The sequence below is a fragment of the Anolis sagrei genome, chromosome 6, assembly GCF_037176765.1.
Source record: "Anolis sagrei isolate rAnoSag1 chromosome 6, rAnoSag1.mat, whole genome shotgun sequence".
Classification (NCBI taxonomy): Eukaryota; Metazoa; Chordata; class Lepidosauria; order Squamata; family Dactyloidae; genus Anolis; species Anolis sagrei.
Window position 1 is genome coordinate 120,589,047 of NC_090026.1, and position 26,547 is coordinate 120,615,593.

A 26,547-nucleotide genomic window follows, 5' to 3' on the forward strand; every position below is an offset into this window, starting at 1 on the left:
GTTCTAGAGGCATTTTCTCCTGACGTTTCGCCTGCATCTATGGCAAGCATCCTCAGAGGTAGTGAGGTCTGTTGGAACTAGGGAAAAGGGTTTATACATCTGTTGAATGACCAGGGAGGGACAAAGGACTTTTGTCTGCTGGAGCTAGGTGTGAATGTTTCAACTGACCACCTGAATCTATACTTTCTGGTAGCAGTGGGGTGACACAGAAACCAATTTGAAGGACCATATCCTCCCATATGAACCAGCATAGTGAAATGGGTTGAGATTGGATTATGACTCTGGAGACCAGGGTCTGAATCCCTTTTTTGGTTATGGAAACCAACTGGATCAGGTTGGAGCAAACTTTGGCTGTCCAGGTGTTTTGGACTTCTACTCCCACAATTCCTAACAGCCTACCAGCTAATAGTAATTGTGGGAGTGGAAGCCCAAAACACCTGGAGGGCTAAAGTTTGCCCAGGCCTGCCCTGGATGATCTTGGGCAAGTCACTCTTCATTGGGCTTGGCTTCCAAAACTGTGGTCTGGCTGGGTATCTATTATTGGAAATTCCATAACTTATTGGAAACAAGTACACCATAACACCATAACATTATTGAAAAGGTAAAAATGATGTCACATCCATTTGGCAAATGAACATGTGGAGACCACTAGCCAAGAAAAGTAGGACCTTGTTAGAAGTTAACCCTTTGAACAAGTGATATTCATAAGCATTCCTGTAATGGCACACAGGTAACTCAGCTGTTAAACTAAAGAACCATGTCTTTAAACTGCCAAGGATAAAGACATGCCACTACAAACATATATTTGGTTAGCAGAGGATGATTGTTTCTTTGAAGTTGGAGTTGCCCATCTACTCTCTCTTACAAACCTCTTATTTTAAATATTTCAAATTTAAATATTTCAAAAACTGGACATAGAATATATTTCTAGATTGTTCCCTAGTTCATTTTTGTATCTTTATTTTATTTATTATTTCTGGCATTTGTACCCCGTCTCTTCTCTACCTCCGAAGGGAGACTCAGGACGGCTTACATTAGTAATGGTGCAAGACCGCTACATCACAATTGCAATTATATAACACAATCAAATACAAAACAATAATTAAAACCAATACATATAGCATTAATTAAAACAGCAAAACAAAGTAACAATGTCATCTGCAGTAATGCCATTCCAGTCAGTGTCCATTACGACCGCTGCCTGAAGGCCTGACCCCAAATCCACGATATTGACAAGCTGGAATGTGTCCAGAGGAGGGCGACTAAAATGATCAAGGGTCTGGAGAACAAGCCCTATGAGGAGCGGCTTAAGGAGCTGGGCATGTTTACCCTGAAGAAGAGAAGGATGAGAAGAGATATGATAGCCATGTATAAATATGTGAGAGGAAGCCACAGGGAGGAGGGAGCAAGCTTGTTTACTGCTTCCATGGAGATTAGGACAAGGAACAATGGCTTCAAACTACAAGAGAGGAGTTTCCATCTGAACATAAGGAAGAACTTCCTGACTGTGAGAGCCGTTCAGCAGTGGAACTCTCTGACCCGGAGTGTGGCGGAGGCTCCTTCTTTGGAAGCTTTTAAACAGAGGCTGGATGGCCATCTGTCAGGGGTGATTTGAATGCAATATTCCTGCTTCTTGGCAGGGGGTTGGACTGGATGGCCCATGAGGTCTCTTCCAACTCTTTGATTCTATGATTCTATGATTTTAATTTTTTTCTGAAGGCCAGGAAGGATGGAGTCGATCTTATTTCATTTGGGAGTGAATTCCATAGGTGGGGGGCTATTTTCACGCTGAAATCCTATTATATGTATTTCCTTAGGAATCAATCCCATTAAACTCAATTGGACTAGTAGCCAAGGAGCTTTATATATGGGAATGAGCTCTCGATGCAAGTTTTTACAAGATTTTTTAAAAAAAATATATCAGGTACGACTCAATAATTAAATGTCTGATGGGAATAAAATGAGAGGGCTGGCAAGTCCTTGACACTTCAGCATTAATTAGGAATTACTTTATTCTGCAAACATCTTTCTCAGATCTCTGAAGCTTAATGAAGCACTTCAAGAGAAGATCATTTGAGATTCTAATCCCGCTTCCGGAGGGCATTTTCACATGTTATTTAGTGCCAGAGACTTTTAAGGGTACTGAGGCATGGTGAGACTTTATGAAAAAGGAGCAATTGTATAACTAATTCCGACTCAAGATTAATGCCAAACTGTAAAATAGCAGATCAAACTATCCTTCACCATGTCATAGATTAAATCAGGACAGATGTGGGCAAGATGGCAAAAGTTATAAAGGAGGAAGAATACTTAAATTAGGAGGAACCGCAGCAGTTTGCGTTGCCGGGAAGGGCAAGAACTTTCCATTTAAATGAGTGCAAGCTTTTGCACTTTGACCTCAGTTTGCAGCAATTGTCCTCAGCTGAGGACAAAAAATGTTCACGGAAAGAGAAACTGGGACATTTTAAAGGAGTTGACCAAGTTGGAAGTCAGAAGCTTAAATTGGGAAAGGAGTATGGCAGGGCTGTATACTCTCACCCGATCTATTCAACTTGCAGGACACATCATGTGTAGGTGTGAGGCTTGACAAATCCGAGGATGGAGTTAAAAATGCTGGAAGAAATATTGTCAACTGTAGATATGCAGATGATACCACCTTGATGGCTGGAAGCAAGGAGGAGCTGAGGAGACTTCTAATCAAGGTGAAAGAAGAAAGTGCAGAAGCTGGGTTGCAGTTAAACATCAAAAAACCAGGATCATGGCAACCAGACTGATTGATAACTGGCAAATAGAGGAAGAAAACATGGAGGCAGTGACAGATTTTGTATTTCTAGGTGAGAAGATTCCTGCAGATGCGCACTGCAACCAGGAAATCAGAAGATGTTTACTTCTTGGAAGTAGAGCAATGACCAATCTGGATAAAAGAGTTAAGAGTAGACATGTCACACTGGCAACGAAGATCCGCATAGTCAAAGCAATAGTATTCCCCGTAGTAACCTATGGATGCAAAAGCTGGACTATAAGAAAGGCTGAGCGAAGGAAGATAGAAGCTTCTGAACTGTGGTGTTGGAGAAAAATTTTGAGAGTACCTCGGACTGCAAGAAGATCAAACCAGTTCATACTCCAGGAAATAAAGCCAGACCACTCACTGGAGGGAAGGATATTCGAGGCAAAGATGAAGTACTTTGGCCACATAATGAGAAGACAGGAAAGCTTGGAGAAGACAATGATGCTGGGGAAAATTGAATGAAAAAGGAAGAGGGGCTGACCAAGGGCAAGATGGATCGATGTTATCTTTGAAGTGACTGACTTGGTGTTGAAGGAGCTGGGGGTGGTGATGGCCAACAAGGAGCTCTGGCATGGGCTGTTCTATGAGGTCACAAAGAGTCAAAACCACTGAATGAACAAGCAACAATTGCCAAATGTGGGGCATTTGGTAGGAATGCCATTCAAAACACATCCTCAACATCCCAGGATGAAGGCCAACATGAGCTCAAAATATTTTGTCACCCAAAGCAAAAAGTAATATGGCTGTCTTCTATTTCCCCTCAAAAGGTCAACAAGACTGATTGTTGACTCTGACTTCAGTGACAACAATGGGACAAAGCAATGAACCACATCAGCAAGTAATCTATCTTCACAGGGAAAGGGAAGGCGACAACAGCTCACCATTTCTAGCTGAACTAAATGGCCAATTCTAGCAGGAGCCCTTTTGTGCTTGCGTGCGGTGAGGATGAACTTTCAAAATAAGGAGATAAAAAGTAATGTCCCTCTAAAGTGGACTTCTTAATTGAAGACAAAAATAAAATTCTTCCAAAGAAAGACCTTATAGTATTTTTTATATGAGCCACAACGATGGAGATAGCCAAAGTATGGAAAAGAAATAGAGAGTGTATCGATACAAGCAAATTTAAATCATCCTTAGATCAAATGAGATTTTGGATAAATAATTAGGGGAATATAAAAGGTAAAGGTTTCCCCTTGACATTAAGTCTAGTTGTGTCTGACTCTGGGGGTGGTGCTCATCTCCATTTCTAAGATGAAGAGCCAGCGTTGTCTATAGACACCTCCAAGGTCATGTGGCTGGCATGACTGCATGGAGCAGTCATGCCGAAGTGATATCTGTTGATCTACTCCCATTTGTATGTTTTTTGAACTACTAGGTTGGCAGAAGCTGGGGCTAACAACAGGAGCTCACCCCACTCTCCAGATTCAAACTGCCGACCTTTCGGGCGGCAAGTTCAGCAGCTCTGTGGTTTAACTGGGGGCTCCAATTAGGGGAATATAGGACTGTTTAAAATAAGAAAATACCATATATGATAATTAATTAGTAAGTTGACTGATAAACACTGACAAACAGATAACCAAAAACCTCTTAGTGTCTTAGTTTTTAGGCCTGTGCTTATTTGGAGCACTGATTCAGAAAACTGCATTGGATAGACTGCATCAGATCTAGTTTCTTACATATGGTTATCATGCTTTTTTATGGGTGAGGAGATGGCAACTTGTAGAAAGCATATGTTCTGTATCTCAAAACCAAGAGCTGATAGAATAAAACTGGTGCCATTTTTGGAATTGGCAGGTCAAATATACCCACCAAAATGTTGGCCAGCATAATATCAATAGGATAGTTCATCTGCTCTTGATGTGAGTTTGAATGTTACAAGAACAATCCAAGGTTCTGAACTCATTTTGGAGATGGTTGATAGGTCACTGCAGATGCATTGCCCCATTGATTTGGGTTCACCAGTCACCGCTGCAAGGAGAACTGAGGGCTTTGCAGTAGATACATCAATCTTCATTAAATAAGCTGGGCATGGCAGAAGAAATAAAGGGCAATGAAATACTGAACTCCCAAAGCAACAAACAGGATGGAAAGCTGCAGTCATCCGGTGTTTCCAGTCCAGCTAGCTCCAGTTAAACACTTTAAGCCCCCTAAGCTGTTATTACAGCCCCTATTCAAAAACCAAATCCTTTTCTGCTGCCCCATCACCTTTTCATGGTTTCACAAATAACAACTTTTTATTTATTGCCCGCCTCTCCTTATGGCTAATGTCATTTGGCTGCATGCCAAGATCATGGCACTCAGTCTGCATGGGTTAACCGAGACAGCCAAATATGTAACATCATCCTCAAGTCCTGTAATATCTGTTCATGTGAATTAGAAACTTGGCTTGGCTTTCAGATAGGGAGCTGGCAGTGCCCAAAATGTCACAAAATGGCAATGCGGAGGCAGAACCGGCCACAAAATGATGGCAGATGTAGGCAGAGCTTGACATCAGCAACCGGCACTCGTTTCCTGATTGAACTGAATCTATAAATTGCTTTTCTGTCCGACGGTTCCTTGATAAAAGCACACAGCGCAGAAACGGAACAGGACAAAAATATTCATTAAAAACAGTTACTGCTATCATTATACACTGATGTTTAATTCATGTTTGGAAACTGCAGGATTCGTTTCCACAAGGAGTTCCATAATTCATCTTTTCTCAAATTAAGTGCCGAAAGGGCTCCGAAGGTATCATGACTCAGCCTCCTCTTTTTTTTGGGAGGGAGAACGGTGTTAAGTCGATATCACGCCTGTCCCCTGAAAGACAGCTCTCCCAACTTTTAAGTGCTTCTTCTGCAAATACAGGTAATTGTTCGAAAGGTCTCCTCCTACCTTGGATAAAGAGCCCTTCAACTACACGCTTCCCATGAAATGCCATGTCACTGCCCTTTGCTTAGGGAAAAGGGGAGGTTTGCTTTTTCTGCTCTCTGTCATCGGTCACTCTGTCTTGTCTTGGCAAGCCTCAGGAAGAGGAGAGAGCGGGGAGGCAAGGTGGTCTATTTCTGCTTCACACCTGGCATTAATCCACAATGACAACCTGCTTGTTGAAATTAGGGAGTGCAGTGTCATCCCTAATTATCTTCAGTGCCATCGTGCTGGGAGATCTTCATTATTTTAGTGCCTCAGAGTGTAAGCAGTGAATGGCTGTTTCCTATCTAACGGCAATCATAATGCTACTTGGGATCTTCCTAGTAAATTATTGTTTTATTGCCCCCAATCATCTTGTGGCTGCATGAGAATAGCACTGGTCTCCTTTGCACGATTGCTGTAATGATTAAAGAGAAAGGGTGCATGAAGTTGAGGAGGGGGAGACCATACCTCCCAGCATTTCACAGATGAATACCAGGACAACATATTTTGGCCTACACAAATAGGGGTCTAGTGTCTAGATCCAGGGAAGTCATGCTACCCCTCTATTCTGCCTTGGTCAAATCACACCTGGAATCATACTGTGTCCAATTCTGGATATCGCAATTGAAGGGAGATGTTGGCAAACTGGAAAATGTCCAGAGGAGGGTGACTAAAATGATCAAGGGTCTGGAGAACAAGCCTTATGAAGAGCGGCTTAAATAGCTGGGCATGTTTAGCCTTCAGAAGAGAAGGCTAAGGAGAGACATGATGAGGGCCATGTATAAATATGTATGGGGAAGTCTCAGGGAGGAGGGAGCAAGCTTGTTTTTTGCTGCCTTGGAGACTTGGATGCGGAACAATGGCTTCAAACTACAAGAAACGAGATTCCACTTGAACATGAGGAAGAATTTTCTAATTGTGATAACTGTTCAGCAGTGGAACTCTCTGCCCTGGAGTGTGGTGGAGGCTCCTTCTTTGGAGGCTTTTAAGCAGAGGCTGGATGGCCATCTGTCAGGGGTGCTTTGAATGTGATTTTTCTGCTTCTTGGCAGAGGGTTGGACTGGTTGGCCCATACGGTCTCTTCCAACTTAATGATTCTATGATTCTAAGGGACAGAGGTTCACGTTGTGTGGTCAAGATGACAAAATGAGGACAAATACACTAGAATAATAGAATCACAGAGTTGGAAGAGGCCTCATGGGCCATCCAGTCCAAGCCCCTACCAAGAAACAGAAAAATCACATTGAAAGCATCTCTGATAGATGGCCACCCAACCTCTGTTTAAAAGCCTATGTAGGAGAGACTGCAGCAGTTTGCTTTTATCTGACCTGACTGGGAAGGGCAGGATTTGTCTTCTCTCTTCTTCTGCACTGAACTCAGGCCCCGTTTACATTCACCATTTAATACCATTTCAAACCAGTATTGAAGAAATTGGTTTCACTGTGCGGATGATTACACAGGAAACCCTGGAACCATTTTGAGACCCGGATGGTGTTTACATAATCCACAGAGCACTGATGAGCATCAAGAGTTTTATTTCCAGTACTTTTGTGGGAATTTGTTGTGTAACCACAACAATTTGAAGCTGTCTATGACATGCATTAAATGATTACTAGATGGGGTCTCAATTTGCAGTCAAGAATGAAGAAGGAATGTGGGAGGATGAGAAAAAAACTGTGACATTTCTAGAGCAGATAAAAAGTGGGGTGACAGAGGATGAACTGGAAGTACCTCTGCCAAATTTGGAGGACACAAGAAAGGAAACTCTTTATAAAGATCACTGCTATTCAGACAATCTGCTATACAAATATGAGGGGTATTTTATAAGTAAGGTCCGTTTTAGACACTAGTAGTTCGCACGCATACTGCAACGAGCGCGTGCGTCATGTACCAGCATGCCTCGGGAACAACTGTGCTCAGTTTCCGCTCTGTAGCTAACCTGTACGGTTCTGTTCTGTGTTTTAAAAATGTTTAAGACTATCAACTCACCCGCCGATGAATTTCTGCAGCAGGCAGGTTCCTTGCTGACAAAAACCGTATCACTTAGTGAACCACATGCGGCGGGTGAGTTGATAGTCTTAAACATTTTTAAAGCACAGAACAGAACCGTACAGGCTAGCTACAGAGCAAAAACTGAGCACAGTTGTTCCCAAGGCATGCCGGTACACGACGCACACGCTTGTTGTGGTATGCGGCGAACTACTAGTGTCTACAACAAAACGGACCTTACTTAAAAAATACCCCTCGTATATATAGAATTTGGAAAATTTGGAGTGGGATGGAGCCAGAACACTTTATGCCTTTGATACAAGTCACAGCACTTGCCCTCAAATGTTAGCCCTGTTTCTGGGTATATTTGACCTGCTGATTTCAAGAACTAGTAGCTTTAGTTTTTGAGATACGGATCATGTGCCATATGCCAGTCTTCATCTATGCACTCATAGAAAATCATGATAAACATATCTAAGAAAATAGAGCTGATTTTTGTGTGTGTTAGGAGCGACTTGAGAAATTGCAAGTCGCTTTTGGTGTGAGAGAATTGGCTGTCTGCAAGGATGTTGCCCAGGGGATGCCCAGATGTTTTGATGTTTTACCATCCTTGTGGGAGGCTTCTCTCATGTCCCCATATGGAAAGCTTGGAGCTGACAGAGGGAGCTCATCCTGCACTCTCCCTGGATTCGAACCTGTCGGGCTTGTCCTTCCAGCACAAGGGTTTAATATCCACTGCGCTACCAGGTCTGATGCGGTCTATCCAGTGCAATTTTCTGAATAAGCGCCCCAAATAACCCTGGGAACAGGCCTAAAAACCAAGACGCAAAGTATTTTCCCCCCTTGGGCTGTGTTATATCCTTGGCTACCATGAATTTCGTTGCTGGTTTCAACAGCCATGGCTCTCCACAATCTCTACAAATTATACCGGGTGATAATATATTTAGACTCTCATCTCTGAATTAGTCATGCATCACTACTCTTCGGCCTTCGCCTCCCTTTTCTTAATATTGTTTGACACAAGGCTTTCATCTCGCCTTCCTGCAGGAAAGATTATGAGATCAGACTCCCTCTTTTCCGTGCGCCTGCCACTGAACAGGATCAATAGTGCTCTTTTATAAAGGGGAGAAAAACAAGCATGTTTCCCTTCAGCCTACACAGTTTCCAGTCTCCCTGCAATTTTCTTCCAGCATGAACTGCCACTCAGATTTGATGTAGTGCATGATATATTTATTACAGACAATATTGGGTCTCTAATGGCTAGATCATGCCTTTCAGTGGTTCTGAATGGCAGCTCACATGGAGAGGCAGTAGGCATTTATTAGGGCTATGTTTCCATGCAAAAGTGCACCCAGATCGGCAGGGTTTCTCTGAAATTTGCTGCTGGTATTTGTACAAAACACATTCCAATTGCTTTTCTACTTGCGGATTATTATAAATTTCCAAAGAAACGCTGTATGCCATTACAAGGTATAATTTGGGCAAATTGCTCAGGATGAGTGTGGTCCCTTTTCCCTACCCACAGTAATATTTGTATTCAAACCACGGTATTTACTGAATTAGAGCGAAAATATGATGTAGTGGTTTGAATGTAGGAAAAGGACTGTAGAGATCAGGTTTCGAGTCCCTATTTGGCCATAGAAGTCCATTGGGTTACCTTGGGCAAGGCACACTCTATCAGCCTCAGAGAAGAGACACAACAACTCTTGCCAGGAAAATCCCATGATGGATTGGCCTTAGGATCATCACAAAACTAACAAAATGGATTTCAACAAGGAGAAATGTAGGCAGAAAAGAAAGAAATGTACCGATACAGAATGGGTGACACTTGGCCCAACAGCAGAACATGTGAAAAAGGTGGACTTTTGGGCTGCATCAAAAGGAATCTAGTGTCCAGATCAATGGTTCCCAACCTTTTTTTGACCAGGGACCACTTGACCAGGGACCACTTTGACCAGGGATCACTCTCCAACATTAATACCAAAGGGGTTACAAATCAGTTTTGGGCAACTTTAGATTTGGTTTGGTTATTTGGGGTAAAAAGATAAAGGTTTTACCCAGACATGAAATCTAGTTGTGTCTGACACTGGGGGGTGGTACCTATCTCAACTTCTAAGCAGAAAGAGCCAGCATTGTCCTTAGACACCTTCAGGGTCATGTGGCCAGCATGACTGCATGGAGTGCTGTTACCTTCCCACAGAAGCTATAATTATTGATCTACTTGTTTCATGTTGCATGTTTTCAAACTGCTAAGTTGACAGAAGCTGGGCCTAACAGCGGGAGCTCACCCTCCTCCCTAGATTCGAACCACCAGTCTTTCAGTCAGCAAGTTCAGCAGCTTAGCGGTTTAACTTGCTGTGCTACCAGGGAACCCAGTTTGGGGTGTTGATTCAGAAAATTCCATTGGATCACATCAGCTCTAGCTTCTAATACAGAACAAATGCCATCCAGTAGTCACCATTTGCTCACCCATAGAAAACTATATTTAATAAGCCTCAGCAGTATAAGAGGGTTGTGCAAGACCAGTTGCTCTCGTTGCAACAGTGTAGTAATGGTGAGGCCGCTGACCATATCTTAGTTTTTGTGGACCACTGGTGGTCCATGGACCACAGTTTGGGAACTACTGGTCTAGATCAAGGGAAGTCATGATGATCCTCTATTCCATTATCCTAAGATCCCACAAAAGAGACACCAAACACATTAAAACATTCTAAAATCCCATAAGAATTCCAGAACTTCCGAGTGTCTTTTGATTCCAACTCATTCTCTAAAACTGCCATCTTCACGTGATCGTAACAAGTGGTTGGAATTCAGCACACAGGTAAAGTTACCTATTTTTTGTTTATTTCACTGGGATTTAAGCAAGCTTTGAGAGGTTCAAATTGCAGTGACAGCTGCTTACAGTCATCTTCACCCCCCCTCCCCACAGTCTCCCTAGTGATGGGATATGTGTATGGTTTCCATTCCCAGGTATTTTGCTGTGATATTCAAAACAGCACTGCAACTTGGGAATCAGTTCAACCTTCTCCATGCTCTGCTAGTTTCCCATATTACTTTTGCCTCTCTTTGCAATATTGTCCAAATCCGTTTGCTATTTCCACAATTCTATTTTTGTGTGTGTGCTCAAATGAAGTAGTGGCTTCTGTTATAAAAATCAATCCAGCAAAACTTCATGACTCAGATGCAAAAAAAACCTACTCGAATATACATAGGAAGCGTGTTTGTTGAGTCTAGAGCTATGAGGAGAGAAATCCTGATTATATTCACATTGGTGATCTTATAAGGTCTTCTCCATCCCCCCTCTTCCTACCTGGCCTTCTTTCTATTTCGACCTGGCCTTACCTAAACCTTTTTTTTTACAGACATGTGGTTTACACATTTCCCCCCATAGGTTGCCCTACCATGTGTTGTGATTGTCTGACTTTATCCAGCCATGCACAGCTTCTCACTTCACAGATAGCTGTGAATGCCTTGCACCCCATTCTGGCAAAGTTCTTTAAGAGCCTGATGCCACTTTGTTGGAATGGGAATAGAAATAGTCTTTGTATCACAGTTATAGGTGCCAAATCTTTACATGCTGAAACTAGACCTGAATTGGGCTGCTGTGAGTTTTCCAGGCTGTATGGCCATGAGTTGGGCTGAATTGGGCTGCTGTGAGTTTTCCATGGCTGTATGGAGAGAATGTGGAGCCCGTGACAGACTTTGTATTTCTAGACGCAAAGATTACTGCAGATGCAGACTGTGGCCAGGAAATCAGAAGACGCTTACTTCTTGGGAGGAGAGCAATGTCCAGTCTCGATAAAATAATAAAGAGTAAAGACATCACACTGGCAACAAAGATCCGCCTAGTCAAAGCCATGGTATTCCCTGTAGTAACCTATGGATGTGAGAGCTGGACCTTAGGGAAGGCTGAGAGAAGGAAGATCGATGCTTTTGAACTGTGGTGTTGGAGGAAAGTGCTGAGAGTGCCTTGGACTGCGAGAAGATCCAACCAGTCCATTCTCCAGGAAATAAAACCCGACTGCTCATTGGAGGGAAGGAGACTAGAGACAAAGTTGAAGTACTTTGGCCACATCATGAGGAGACAGCAAAGCCTAGAGAAGACAATTATGCTGGGGAAAGTAGAAGGAAAAAGGAAGAGGGGCCGACCAAGGGCAAGATGGATGGATGGCATCCTTGAAGTGACTGGACTGACCTTGAAGGAGCTGGGGGTGGTGACGGCTGACAGGGAGCTCTGGCGTGGGCTAGTCCATGAGGTCACGAAGAGTCGGAGACGACTGAACGAATGAACAACAACAACATGGCCATGTTCCAGAAGCATTCACTCCTGACGTTTAGCCCCTACATTCTCAGAAAGCGAATGACCTCACAACCTCTGGGGATGCCTGCCATAGATGCAGGTGAAAGGTCAGGAGAGAATGCTACTGGAACACGGCCATATAGCCCAAAGAACTTACAACAACCCAGTGATTCCAGCCATGAAAGCCTTCGACAACACATTAGCCTCTAAATTGCTTGAAGATCAATAGCCCTTTGAGTGACTGGTCCTGTAATGATTCTTTGGTGGTGATGAAGGATCTACAGTTGAGAACTGTGGTCAGGAGGGGTGGTTTCACCCCAGGATGGAAGCCTCCTTTGATGGTGCCACCCAGTGGAGTTAGCCTCCTTAATGATGCCACTGATTGAGAAATTAATTAAAAACAACAAACCAATAGGCACGTGAATGCATTTGGAAGAGTCGGTTCAATGCATGAGCCCCTGCAACATGAAGCTCAGACATAGTTTTAGCTCAGCCCACAGAATGACAAATGCAGCAAATACCCTTGTAGCACCACCCTGTTATTATGGGGCCATAAATATGCAAAAAACAAATAAATTTTTGATATACCTAGAATAAAATATTCTCTTATAATGTGCAGAGTCTGAAACTAACTAGAAAAAATGAGTGCCAGAAGGTGGGATCTGCATATTTATGGGAGACAAGGAAAGGTGTCATATTTATCAAAACAGCAACCCCAAATGTATTCATTCTTCGCTTATTTTATTTATCTGAAAATGACTCGTTTAATACAAGCGAAGGAACGGACTGGAATAAAAATGAGGCAACCTGCTCACAGCAAATCCAGCACTGCAAAGGTAAACCCGTACGCAGACTAACTCTGGATCTCAGCCTAGTCTAACAACCATTTCTAATTAGAATCATGCTATTTGCATTTTGCATTGTTCGGTTGTAATCAGAGAAGATGATTCTCAGCTGGAATCTTTTCAAATAACAGATGCTACTGCATAGCAAGAAGCTGCGGCCCAACTTGAAAATGATTTTACCACATGGTGGCGCTTTGGGTTTTCAGAATGATGGATTAAAGCCACAGGCTTATCCTCTGCTGCCAGGAATGGCTCTAAATCCAGGCACATTTGCATGAGCTCTGCACCTCACTTAACAGCCATAGAGAGCATAACTGGTATGCAATGGGAAGTGTGAACACCAGTGGAAAGATATGTAAAGACTCACATATTTGATCAATGAGCCAACTAAGGAAATACATTAAAATATTTTGTTTATATATCCCATCTCCTCTCTTTGTTAGAGCCAAGGGAATTGGTTTTGCACAATGAGCACAGATTGGCCACAGACAGTGACTTCCTCATATAACCATCTCCACCATCTCTGCTTTAGCCTATGCAAATACAACATAAGGTACAGGAAAATGCTTTTTGGTTGTGTCAGGAGCGACTTGAGAAGCAGCATGTCGCTTCTGGTGTGAGAGAATTGGCCGTCTGCAAGGATGTTGCCCAGGGGATGCCCGGATGATTTGATGTATTTATCATCCTTGTGGGAGGCTTCTCTCATGTCCCCGCATGAAGAGCTGCAGTTGATAGAGGGAGCTCACCTGCCTCTCCCTGGATTCGAACCTGCGACCTGTCAGTCTTCAGTCCTGCCAGCACAGGAAAATGCTACTAGATAAGGAACACCCCACTCAAAACCAAATAACAAGACCAAACACAGAAAGTTGGGTTAAATAAGGTCCTCCTGATTTGACCTTTAATAATGATGATGATGATGATGATAATAATAATAATATCCCAAATGCAGACACTGCAAAGAAGCAGATGAAACAATAGATCACATCCTCAGCTGCTGCAAGATCGCGCAGACAGACTACAAGCAGAGGCATAACACCGTTGCTCAGATGATTAATTGGAACTTGTGCTACAAATACCATCTACCTGCGACAAAGAACTGGTGGGATCACAAGCCGGAAAAAGTTACAGAGAATGAACACGTCAAGCTACTCTGGGACTTATGAATTTAGAAAGACAGTTTTGGAGCACAATACTCCTGACCTCACGATTGTGTTAAAAAGAAAGTATAGATTGTCGAAGTTGCAATCTCAGGCGACAGCAGGATTGAAGAGAAACAACTGGAAAAGCTGACATGATATGAGGATTTAAAGATCGAACTGCAAAGACTCTGACACAAGCCAGTCAAGGTGGTCCCAGTGGTGATCGGCACACTGGGTGCACTGCCTAAAGACCTTGGCCTGCACTTAAAACACAATCAGTACTGACAAAATTATCATCTGCCAGCTGCAGAAGGCCACCTTACTGGGATCTGCACGTATTATTCGCCGATACATCACACAGTCATAGGCACTTGGGAAGTGTCCGATGTGTGATCCAATACAACAGCCAGCAGAGTGTCTGCTGTAGACTCATCTTGTTGCATTTCAGATAACAATACTAATACTTTATTTATACCCCACCTCCATCTCTCCAAGGAGACCGGGGGTGGCTAACATGAGGCCAAGTCCAACAATTACAACAATGCAAAAGAATACAACATAAAATCATAAAATAATACCTCAAGTAGAATACAATAAAATAAATAAATAAAATAGTACAAAGTAAACACAGAGTATAACATAAATAACAAAACATTGAACCAAGTGGACATGGCCAAATACAACAGATAGGGTTTTTAAAACCCTGGGTGAGATGGATGAGTAGGGTAATGTACCTGGTAGGAGGTTTGGATGGGACAAACAATGGGATTTAATTGACTGAAGGGTGAGATAAAGTGCATTGAAAGACATTATGTACTGAGTTGGTCAAGGTAAGTGACTTGTTGGTCATTCCTCGAAGGCTCACTGGAACAGCCAAGTTTTAGGCTCTTCCTGAAGGCTGCCAGAGTGGGTGCTTGACTAATCTTGCTGGGTAGTGAGTTCCAAAGTCTAGGGGCCACCATAGAGAAGGCCCTTTCCCTTGTCCCCACAAGTCGCGCTTGTGATGGAGGTGGGAGCGAAAGGAGGGCCTCCTCAGATGATCAAAGTCACAAGAATCCCTCAGATACAGCATAGGGTAGGCAAAAAAGAAAACCATAGGTAAAGGGGAGAAAATACCAAGCTAGCCCTGAAGGAAACAGTAAATTCACAGTGCAAAGAAGGAGAGAGCATGAGTCACATTATGCCGATTGAATGAGGTGAATGAGGCCAGGTCTCAAATAGCCTGACCATGGTCATCAAAAGCATGTCCTCTTAAGCAGCATCCTTTGCTGAACCTGTCCAAGTACTAGTTCCAATTTTGATATGACTTTTTTCCCCTTGTATTATTTATTTATCGTGTCATCAGCAACCATTGTTTTACAATTCTAACAGAGCAAAACAAACACAGAGATTAAAAAGAAAAAGAAAAAAAAGAAAAAAACCACACAGATTTTGTAAATTTGGTATTTGGTTAGATGTCCTTTGACCAGTATCTGGCCACTTGGAGTGCCTCTGGGGTTGCCGCAAGAAGGTCCTCCATCGTGCATGTGGCAGGGTTTAGGGTGCATTGCAGCAGGTGGTCAGTGGTTTGTTCTTCTCCGCACTCGCATGCCGAGGATTCCACCCTGTAGCCCCATTTCTTAAGATTGGCTCTTGTGCAGAATGCCAAAGATATGAATGCTTAGCAGCCGTTTTAGAATAGAAATATGATCTCCTTTGTTGCCATAAGTTCTTTCTTTCTTTTCTCTTTGTCACTTACTGATGCTCTCAGAAGAACTAGGAAGAAGCATAACTTTTAAAACTCACAATATGTTGTATTTAAAAGTCATAATGTATCTCATCGCAAGCACGTGATGAGACTGTCTGAAGACCTGCCCAGGCCAATATATATTAGAACATGAAAACTACTTATACAAATGTCAGGATAAATCAGTAAGTGGGAGCTGATCCTGTTGGAAAAACTAATTAACAGTGAGCCACTACCCAATTAAAGCAGTTTTTCAAAAGCTTTTCTGTGGCAACCACCATTCCATGACAATCGTTCTGAATCATATTATGAGTCACAGTTAATGAAGAGAATGTGACCTGCAAGGAGAAGTTGTGATGAGGAGTGCTTTTGTGCCGGGTGACAGCAAACCACGCGATCTTCCAGGAAACTCTATTCCAAGCCTCTCCACTCTGGGATGTTTCTAGTTCTTCCCCTTCAATGACCAGGAACACTCAATGGTCTCTCAATGGGGAATGGCCTTTGTCTGCCCACTTCATTCTTTCTCCCTAATTTTCCCAATCTATGCAAATCTTGGATATCCTCTAAGGTAGTTGATACATGATACCTCTTCTTTGTGCAAGATGCCCTGTTTTGTCTATGTAGAAATCTACAATCAGAAAGTGAGATCCCTCTCAGGGTAAACCAGAAGGGGGAAATCTTGGGTCTTACAGATATTTTGGACATTAACCCCCAACAACCCTAGATGTCCAGTAATGCAGATTCAACATACTTGAAGAGTCAATGGTCCCCACTCCTACAATATGTTGAGGAATAAAACTGAGAGAAGACCTTGTGTCCTGCTTGTCCACTTCTGGTGGGCATCTGTTTGATTGTATAGATTCCCATAGAAATCAAGTGATCCTTTGGTCTGAACCAGAAGATCTTCTGCCTCCTTCTGAGAAGGAGGAACCAACTTGTTTTCTGCTGCTCCAGAGGGCAGGGCACAAACCAATGGTTTCAAATGAAGAAGAGAAGGCTGAGAGGAGGCATGATGATGACCATGTATAAATATGTGAGGGGAGGTCATAGGGAGGAGGGAACAAGCTTGTTTTCTGCTGCCCTGGAGACTAGGAGAAAATGGAACAATGACTTCAAACTACAGGAAAGGAGATTCCACCTGAGCTTCCTAACTGTGAGAGCTGTTCAGTAGTGGAACTCTCTGCCTTGGAGAGTGGTGGAGGCTCCTTTTTTGGAGGCTTTTAAGCAGCAGTCACTTTTGAGAGGAGAAGATAATAGGAGTTCTATTTTAGAGTTCTCTACTTTCTGGGATAATCTATACCTGGCATGGGCAAACACCTGGAGGGCTGAAATTTGCCCATGCCTTGTATATAGTACAGCATTGTTAGACAGCTTGTATTGCCAGAGAGTTGCTCCAAGGCAGAATCTCTTTTCTCATCATTTTAATCATTTGGTGATATCCTAATTTCTGGAGCACCACAACACAAACTTTCTCCATATTCTACATGAAAGCTCTTTAGATGTTTATACATGGCTGTCATGTCACCATTTGGCATTCTCTTCTCCATGCCAAAGTAATTAACCATTTGCTGTCTGTTCATTGTACCACCCATGTGCTACCTGAGGCAGTGTGTCATTCTACACAATGGTAGAAGAGGCTCTAGGAAGAAATATGAAATGACTTCCAGTCTTAGTTGAACTTTGTTTCAGCAGTATAAAGTTTACCTTAACTTGGAACTTGGAACGAAAACCTTTAAAAAAAATAATGACAAGAAAAACAACTTCTATAATCTCTCAACCAGTCTGGCCAATGGCAATTATGACTTGAGCATTCTGGAAGTTATCATCGAAAACAGTAACATTTCCAGGCAAGGTATGTTTGGGGGCATTTTCCATTTCCAAAGCACAAGCCAATCACCTATATGAGCATTTCTCAACCTGGAGGTCGGGGGCTGCGAGAGGGTGTCAGAGGGGTCACCAAAGACCATCAGAAAGCACAGTATTTTCTGTTCGTCATGAGGATTCTGTCTAGGAAGTTTGGCCCAATTCTATTATTGGTGGGGTTCAGAATGCAATTTGATTGTAGGTGAACTATAAACCTCAGCAACTACAACTCCCAAATGTCAAGCTCTATTTTTTCCAAACTCCACCAGTTTTTGCATTTGGGCACATTTAGTATCTTTGCCAAGTTTGGTCCAGATCCACCATTGTTTGAGTCCACAGTGCTCTCTGCATGTAGGTGAACTACAACTCCAAAACTCAAGGTCAATGCCCACCAAACCCTTCCAGGATTTTCTGTTGGTCATGGGAGGACTGTTTGCCAAGTTTGATTCAATTCCATCATTGGTGGAGTTTGGAATGCTCTTTAATTGTAGATTAACTATAAATCCCAGAAATTACAACTCACAGATGACAAAATCAATTCCCCCACCCCACCAGTATTCAAAAGTACTGTTATGAAGTAGCAACTAAAATGATTTTATGGTTGGGGGTCACCACAACATGGGAAACTGTATTAAGGAGTTGCAGCATTAGGAAAGTTGAGAGCCACTATTGTAACACATTCTATTTTATACCACCTAAAATCCCAGACAGAACATTCAGGGAAAGAAACCGAATATTCCACTTTAAATCTAACATCAGAACAGTCCGCTGCACAGGAAATGTCATGATAAGGATGTTCATTATATGCATTCTTCTACTTTATAGCAGACCTTTGAGTAGAATAGCACTGGGGTTACTTTGAAGGATACGGAAGAGGAAAAGCTAAAATCTCACCACAAGGTGGCATATAATATTCAAAAATCTTTTTTCAGAGGAATAATGTGGGCTTCAGAATAGAGCCCATGAAACCATGGTGATGGGGAGATTAGCTCTGTCTTTACCTCTCCAGAAGAAATATCCTTTTCCCATCCCATTCTCTCTCTTTCTACATAAAAGGGGATATGAGAATCCAGGGCATCTCCAGCTGTTTGCTGGAAATGAACTTGCGCGTTGGCTTTAATACTGCACAAGCCATTTACTCCAAAGTAGCTCAAGTGGGGATAAATAGTTCCAGGACTGTATCTAATGGGGCATGCTGAAAATCACTTAATGCAGATTAGTTACCCCTTAACGCTCTTCAACCACCCAGTCATTCTCACAGTAAAAGAGTGGCTTTGTTTCATGATGTTGAGCCAAGCAGGGATTCTTATTGCATTAATGATTATAGCTGCTGATGAATGATGCTGTAGCTTTTTCAGGCTGATCAATATGGAAAACACAGATTAGATCATTTGCAAAATTAGACTTCGATCATAGCCTATTCTATGTCTTCCTTAAAGTCAATGATGCTGTCTATTGCTTTTGGTGCGTTTGTGAGCACAACGCCTGAATCTCTGCGTAATAAACAGAATTTTCTGCACAGAAAGGTTATTTCTATGCAGAAAACTCTGGGAGTTTTTGGACCATAAAACCATGTTTTCTCTTCACATAACTTGTTTTCTTGTATAGAAACTTTGTTTTCTGCACAGTATTCCTAGATCCAGGGAAGTCATGCTACCCCTGTATTCTACCTTGGTTAGACCACACCTGGAATATTGTGTCCAGTTCTGAGCAACACAATTGAAGAGAGATGGAATGTGTCCAGGGGAGAGCGACTAAAAAGGTCTGGAGAACAAGCTCTATGAGGAGCAGCTTAAAGAGCAGGGCATGGTTAGCCTAAAGAAGAGAAGGCTGAGAGGAGATGTGATTGCCATGTATAAATATGTGAGAGGAAGTCATAGGGAGGAGGGAGCAAGCTTGTTTTCAGCTGCCCCGGAGACTAGGACGCAGAACAATGGCTTCAAACTACAAGAAAGGAGATTCCATCTGGACATTAGGAAGAACTTCCTGACTGTGAGAGCTGTTCAGCAGTGGAACTCTCTGCCCCGGAGTGTGGTGGAGACTCCTTCTTTGGAGGCTTTTAAACAGAGGCTGGATGGCCATCTGTTGGGGGTGCTTTGAATGCAATTTTCCTGCTTCTTGGTAGAAAGGGGTTGGACTGGATGGCCCATGAGGTCTTTTCCAATTCTATGATTCTATGAAAATGCAGTTTCGTTGACAAACATGTCTTGTATGATTTTTTTTTCATGTGGATGGTAAGTCCCAAACTTTGAATAGCCTTTGGAATGTATGCATTTTCAATGTCTTTTTCACTGCCAGGGGAAAATGGTAAGATTATTTATTCTCCCTGGTGAGAATGAAATTTATGAAGATTTCTATATACCTGGGCCCTTCCTCCACCATGAGGTGAGACACACCTCATAAGTATAAAACATTGCAGCTATACTTCAAAGGGAGTGAACTTATACATTCTTAACTTCCCATCATAACATGGAATACTTATTCCATAGCTACTGAGGAAGGGATCCAATTACAAGTAACCTCTGAGCTGTGTGCAAATTTCGGATACTTTTCAAAGGCAAACGTGCTCTTCACCTCCTGTCTCTGTTGCTGGCAATTATCATAGATTTCCCCATGATTGCCAGCACTTTGCAAATGAACAGTGATCCCAATGCTTCCTAAGAACAAGTGAAGAAAGGCCATTGAGTGTTAAGAACAGATTGTTCGGGCTTTCAATGATATGAAACCTAAGCTGCAATAAAGCTAATGAGGGGTGTGTGTTCAATGGGGACGACTCCTTTGTGCAGCTTGAATGGCACTTAAAATTCCAGCAGGGATAGATTGCAGCTGAAATATGACTCAAAACTCTTCCAAACAAATGATGCATACTCTTGCCGCCATACAGAACGATGGGGAAACATCTGTTTGTTCCTCCTGACCTGGCACCGCAATGCTCACTCGTGAAAGGGAATGACTTGCTGAAAGTACGGGAAGCAAGAACTTAATGCAATTGCGGATGGACCGACTTGCTTGCCTTTTACTATTGGATCAAGAAATGGCTTCAGGGTAGAAAAGTTGGACCACAGTACTCAGATTCTACCAAACAACATTGGAGTGGCCATGGATTGGTCTGACTCCAAATCTAAGCCCTGTTTCGAAAGGAGGAGAAGGCTAAAGAAGCAATGTGTTGTTGAAGGCTTTCCATGGTTGGAGTCACTGGGTTGCTGTGAGTTTTCCGGGCTGTATGGCCATGTTTCAGAAGCATTCTCTCTTGATGTTTTGCCCACATCTATGGCAGGCATGCTTAAAGGTTGAGGGATCTGTTGGAAACTAGGCAAGTGAGGTTTATATATCTGTGGAATGTCCAGGCTGGGAGAAAAACTCTACTTGAGGCATGAACATGAAAGGCACTGTAGACTTTCATGTCTGCAGCAACAAGCCAGGCTTTGAAGCTGCAAGGCCATTAAATGCTACTCAAGGTGGCCATTTGCAAAATTCAACCAGAGAAGTCAGCCATAGCAGAGCACCTGATGAACCAACCTGGACACAGCATATTATCTGAGAACACAGAAATGCTGGACCACTCTCACAACCACCATGTCAGACTACACAGAGAAGCCATTGAAATCCACAAGCATGTGGACAATTTCAACAGAAAGGAGGAAACCATGAAAATGAACAAAATCTGGTTACCAGTATTTAGAAAAACTCTAAAATCAAGTCAGTAAATAAAGTGCATCACTCAAAAAGCAGGAGAATTCCAGACAAGAATCAATCAGAACCAGATAACATCTCCCAACAAAGGATCCCCCAGGCAGCAACCAGCCAGGCTTTGAAGCTGCAAGGCCATTAAATGCTAATCAAGGTGGCCATTTGCAACATTCACACTTGCCTCAAGCAGACAAGAGTTCTTTCTCCCACCCTGGACATTCCACAGATATATAAACATTACTTGCCTAGTTTCCAACAGACCTCTCAACCTCAGAGGGTGCCTGCCATAGATGTGGGTGAAATGTCAGGAGAGAATGCTTCTGGAACGTGGTCATACAGCCCAGAAAACTCACAGCAACCCAGTTAAAGATATAGTTGGTGGGCAAATGGAAAGGAATTTCTCCTGCATTGTTTGAAGACTGTGAAATGGACTGCCCTCCTCTCAAACTTCCACTTTTGCAGCGTTTAGGAAAAGGCTGAAGACACACCTTCTCCATCTGGTCTCTTATGCTGTTTTGCTGAAACAATTTTTATAGTATTCTTGTTTAATCTCTTTTCTGCTTAATCTGTTCAAAGTCTAAGAATGTTTCCTAATCTCATGCAGAACTATTCCCCCACCCCTCCAATGGACTGATGAGAATATAGCAAAATAAAGGATATGGGGCTGAGTGCACGTTTTGTTATGAAGATGTATACAAGGGATGGGAATTATGTAACATTCCAGATATTTTTCAATTGGAACTTCCAGTATTCCTCACCACAGATTAACTAGGGCAGCTGGAGATTGGAGTCTGCTAAAACCCGGTGGCACACTGGGATAAAGCGCTGAGCTGCTGACCTTGTTGACCAAAAGGTCGCAGGTCTGAATCTGGGGATTGGCGTGAGCTCCCAGTGTTAGCCCCAGCTTCTGCCAACCTAGCAGTTTGAAAACATGCTAATGTGAGTAGATCAATAGGTACCACTACGGCAAGAAGGTAAGGGCACAACATATATATGGCAAACATTAAATGCCAGAATAAAACAAACTATAAATATACACAAACATTAAAATCAGTTGTATCCACCTTGAAATCAAAGTTAAAACCATCTCAAACCAGCCATATCAGATGGTTTTCTGTTATAACCTTACTGCACTATCCCAAAGGCTTGGTCCCACAGCCAAGTTTTTACCATCTTTCTGAAGGACATGAGGGAGGGGGCTGATGTAATCTCACCAAGAAAGGAGTTCCATAGTCAAGGGGCAATCACTGAGAAGGCCCTCTCTCTTGCCCCCATCAATCGCACCTGTGACGGTGGTGGGACCGAGAGCAGGGCCTCCCTGGAGGATCTTAGTTTCCATGGTGGTTTGTAGAGAGAGATGCATTCAGACAGGTAAACTGGGCCAGGGCCATTTAGGGCTTTATATACCTAAGCCAGCACTTTGAATTGTGCTCGGTAGCAAACTGGCAGCCAGTGGAGCTGGTACAACATGGGAGTTGAATCCTCCCTATATGCCACCCCTGTTATTAACCTGGCTGCCTCTCCTTGGACTATTTGAAGCTTCTGAACAGTCTTCAAAGGCAACCCCATGTAGAGCATGTTGCAGTAGTCTATCCTGGATGTAATGAGAGCATGGACCACCGTGGCCAAGTCTGACTTCCCAAGGTACAGGCGCAACTGGGGCACAAGTTTTAATTGTGAGAAAGCCCTTTTAGCCACTGCCGCAACCTGAGATTCCAGGCTCAGTGATGAGTCCAGGTTATGTCCCAGAAGCACCAGTCAGCAGTGGCAAGGAATACTGGGAATCTCAGTCTGTAATGTTTGGATGCCATGAAGCTCATGGGGTTTGCTCCAAACTATCCAATCTGCCATATAGAATGGACTCCAACACATTTTACGTCTGCTATCTTAACATTTCAAAGGCTAATTTTAGCAATCTGAATTAGTGAGATAATGAAATCACCAAACGTAAGCTTATCAACAACTTTGGTTGTTCCCAAATTTAAAAAAACCCCGGCACACTTAGATCTTTCCAGAGCTTTCCAGAGGTAAGATAAACATATCTGGTCTCTTTCCCATTATGCTAAACACATAAAGGATGCTATTTGAAAAGTAAGTTGTTTGATATGATAGATATAGCAAAGGATGGTACCTTTAAGATGACAGGATTCTAAATATATATATTTAAACGCTTGATCATTTGAAAGCAGATAGAAAAGGGTGAATCATACTGTCAAGCTGAGAGAAAGAACAGTCACCCAAATTTCTAGCCCTACACATATATTATAAGAATAACAGGAGACCCATCACTCTTCATATCTGGTCATACTAATTAGAAGAAAGTTTCCTGATGACATTGTAGGCAACATAGGCCATTCGGGGACAGAAACTGATTCTTCTTTTTTTGAACCTAAAATATTCAATCAAAGCAGTGACATCTTAGCCTCATCCAGTAGATGTCAGTGCAAAGTTACGGCACAGAATGACACATTATGAAATAAGAGGCTATGAGAAAAAGCCATTGCTTACTATGGTAATGTGTCTTACGCTATACCTTAGGAGCAAAACACTGCAGCAATGATGCTTGAGACATAAAGTGGCACAAAGATTAATAACAGGGAAAATGGTTGTATACCAATTATATTCTGCAACAGTTAGTTAATGGATAAACTTCTGCTTATAATACCTCATATTACAGATGTGAAGAAATCTCACCTACATGGTTCATTTGTTATGAAACAGGCTATTATGGCTCTGTTAACTGCCATAATATACCCTTCGTTTGCTTCTGCTACGACAAATAAAAAAATAATCTTCAATAAGATAATAAACACTTTTTGGGGGTGGGGGTAAAGGCTTCTGCATTTTGCTTAATTTCTCTCTGCAAAATTTCTTTTAAGAACCAAAGGATAGAGATGCTTTCGATCTGAGTTGTAGACTCATAAGGTTGGAGAGGATCATAAAGGCCAACTAAATCAACCTCCAGCCATACAGGAATCTATTGCCAAAGCTCTCACAAAAGAGATAATTTAAAAATTACAATAAAAGAGAATTTCCTGTTTTCTAGGATAATCTATTCTACTGCTAAACAGATCTTACCACCAGGAAGTCTTTCCCAATGCCAGTTATTTGAATGCATTCCTTTGGCTGTTAGCCTCTGGAGCAAGCATGCCCCATTATCTAAATCAGTGGTTCCCAACCTTTTTTTGACCATGGAGCACTTTGACCAGGGAGCACTTTGACCAGAGACCACTAGACAGGGACCACTTGACCGAGGAACACTTTGACCAGGGAACACTTTGACCAGGGACCACATGACCAGGGAACACTTTGACCAGGGAACACTTGACCAGGGAACATTTTGACCAGGGACCACTTGACCAGGGACCACTAGACAGGGACTATTTGACCAGGGACCACTTGACCAGGGACCACTAGACAGGGACCATTTGACCAGGGACCACTTTGACCAGGGACCACTTGACCAGGGACCACTAGACAGGGACCATTTGACCAGGGAACACTTTGACCAGGGACCATTTGACCAGGACTACTTTGACCACTCTTCAACATTAGTACCAAAAGGGTTATGTATCGGTTTTTGGTCAACTTTAGTTTTGGTTTGGTTATTTGGGATGCTGATTCAAAAAACTGCATTGGATAGACCACATCAAGTCTAGTTTCCGATACAGAACATATGCCATTCAGTAGTCACCATCTGGTCGCCCACAGATAACCATATTTAATCATCTAGAGTTGATGTGGTAATAGTAATCTTTCATGGTTAGTCAGCCTCTCCCCTCTTGACATCCTCGTTGCCTTGGTGCTATAAGAGGGTTTCGCGTGACCAGTCCCTCTCATTGCCTTGTGGTTTTGAGGCAACGGTGTAGTAATGGTGAGGCAACAGAACCATATTTTCATTCTTGGGAGCCACTGGTGGTCCATGAACCACTGATCTAAATGAAACACATTTAAAGACAAATATGCTATCTCCAAATGGCCAGCATGGTGTAATAGTTTGAGTATTTAACTATGACTGGAGGTCAGAGTTTGAATCCTTACTCAGTCATGGAAACCTACTGATGACCTTCAACGAGTTGAATGCTGTCAGAGGAAGGAAAAGCCAAACTCCTTGTGAAGAAATATTGCCAAGAAAACCCCATGATACTTCGCTTTAGGGTTGCCATAACTCCAAAACAACTTGAAGGCACACAGTGAAGAATGAGTCATTTTTGTGAGACCCATCTATTTGCTCTAAGCTTGGTGGATATTTTTCCATATAGCACATCATTACAAATGATTGTCCTCTGATATTGTCCTCTGATATTTGTGTTGCAACTGACCTAAAGGGGAGCAAAGTGGGAGTCAGTAAGAAAAGCAGAAAGTCAGATGGATTGATTCAATCAAGGAAGCTATAGCTCTGGGCTGTGGATGAAAGGGTGTCTTGGAGGTCTCACACTCATGGGATTGTGATAGATTGAAACTGACTTGACATCAGTTGACAGCAATAATATGATCTTAGTTCCAGTCTGAATTGAATATGAATTACCTCTCAAACTTGCCTTCTTCAGGCTAAATATATACAGCTTCTTCAAATGCTCCTCAAAGAATCTGATTTCCGCCTTGAGTCGCCTCCAGGTTGAGAGGGGCGGTGTATAAATATGGTAAATAAATACATAAATTTTTGAAAAGATGCAAACAACTGCTCCAACTCGTGTAAAACTTCATGCAACAAGGTTACTACCCATTCACTATGCAATCCATGCAATGTAATTTGCAGAGAAATATATATGCATAGAAATGGTTGTGATTCCTCATTGTTGTACACAAGAACAGAACAAGTATGGATTTACATTCCAAGCACAAACAGCTGTATTTTCTGGTGATGCCTCATTGCACATTGAAAAATAGATGTTATGCCCAACTCTGCCATGAAAATCTGTATTTACAGGCAGGCGAATATAAACTTCTCTACATGTATTTAGTAGTTTGCTGTGCCTTTTACAATGCTGCTATTACCTATATTAAATCTTTGCACTTTGAAAGTAAGCCCTAACTTCTCTTTCAATGGCTCTATGAATTCTTAGCAAACAAGTCAACCCAAAAGCATCTAAAATCCACCTCGGTTTTAACCGTCAGCTCCATTTCTTCAGCTATGTTCCTTTTCTCTCTGGGGTGTTTGAATGATAATTGTAGAATCAACCCCTCAACAACTTATATATAAATATAATAATAATATAGTTTCAAAAAGAAAATATTGTAAAGGTGACATTTAGTTGGCAAATTGTGTTTGTAGAAGAGGTCTTAACATGATGTGTCTCATTTGAAGGAGAATA

The 26,547-nt window shown here is 42.3% G+C and overlaps 1 protein-coding gene across 6 annotated transcripts in view; it reads right to left on the reverse strand.

Moving 5' to 3' along the window:
• DPP6 (dipeptidyl peptidase like 6) overlaps positions 1-26,547 on the reverse strand; it is a 692,619-nt gene that overhangs the window by 87,251 nt on the left and 578,821 nt on the right. The window lies entirely within an intron of this gene.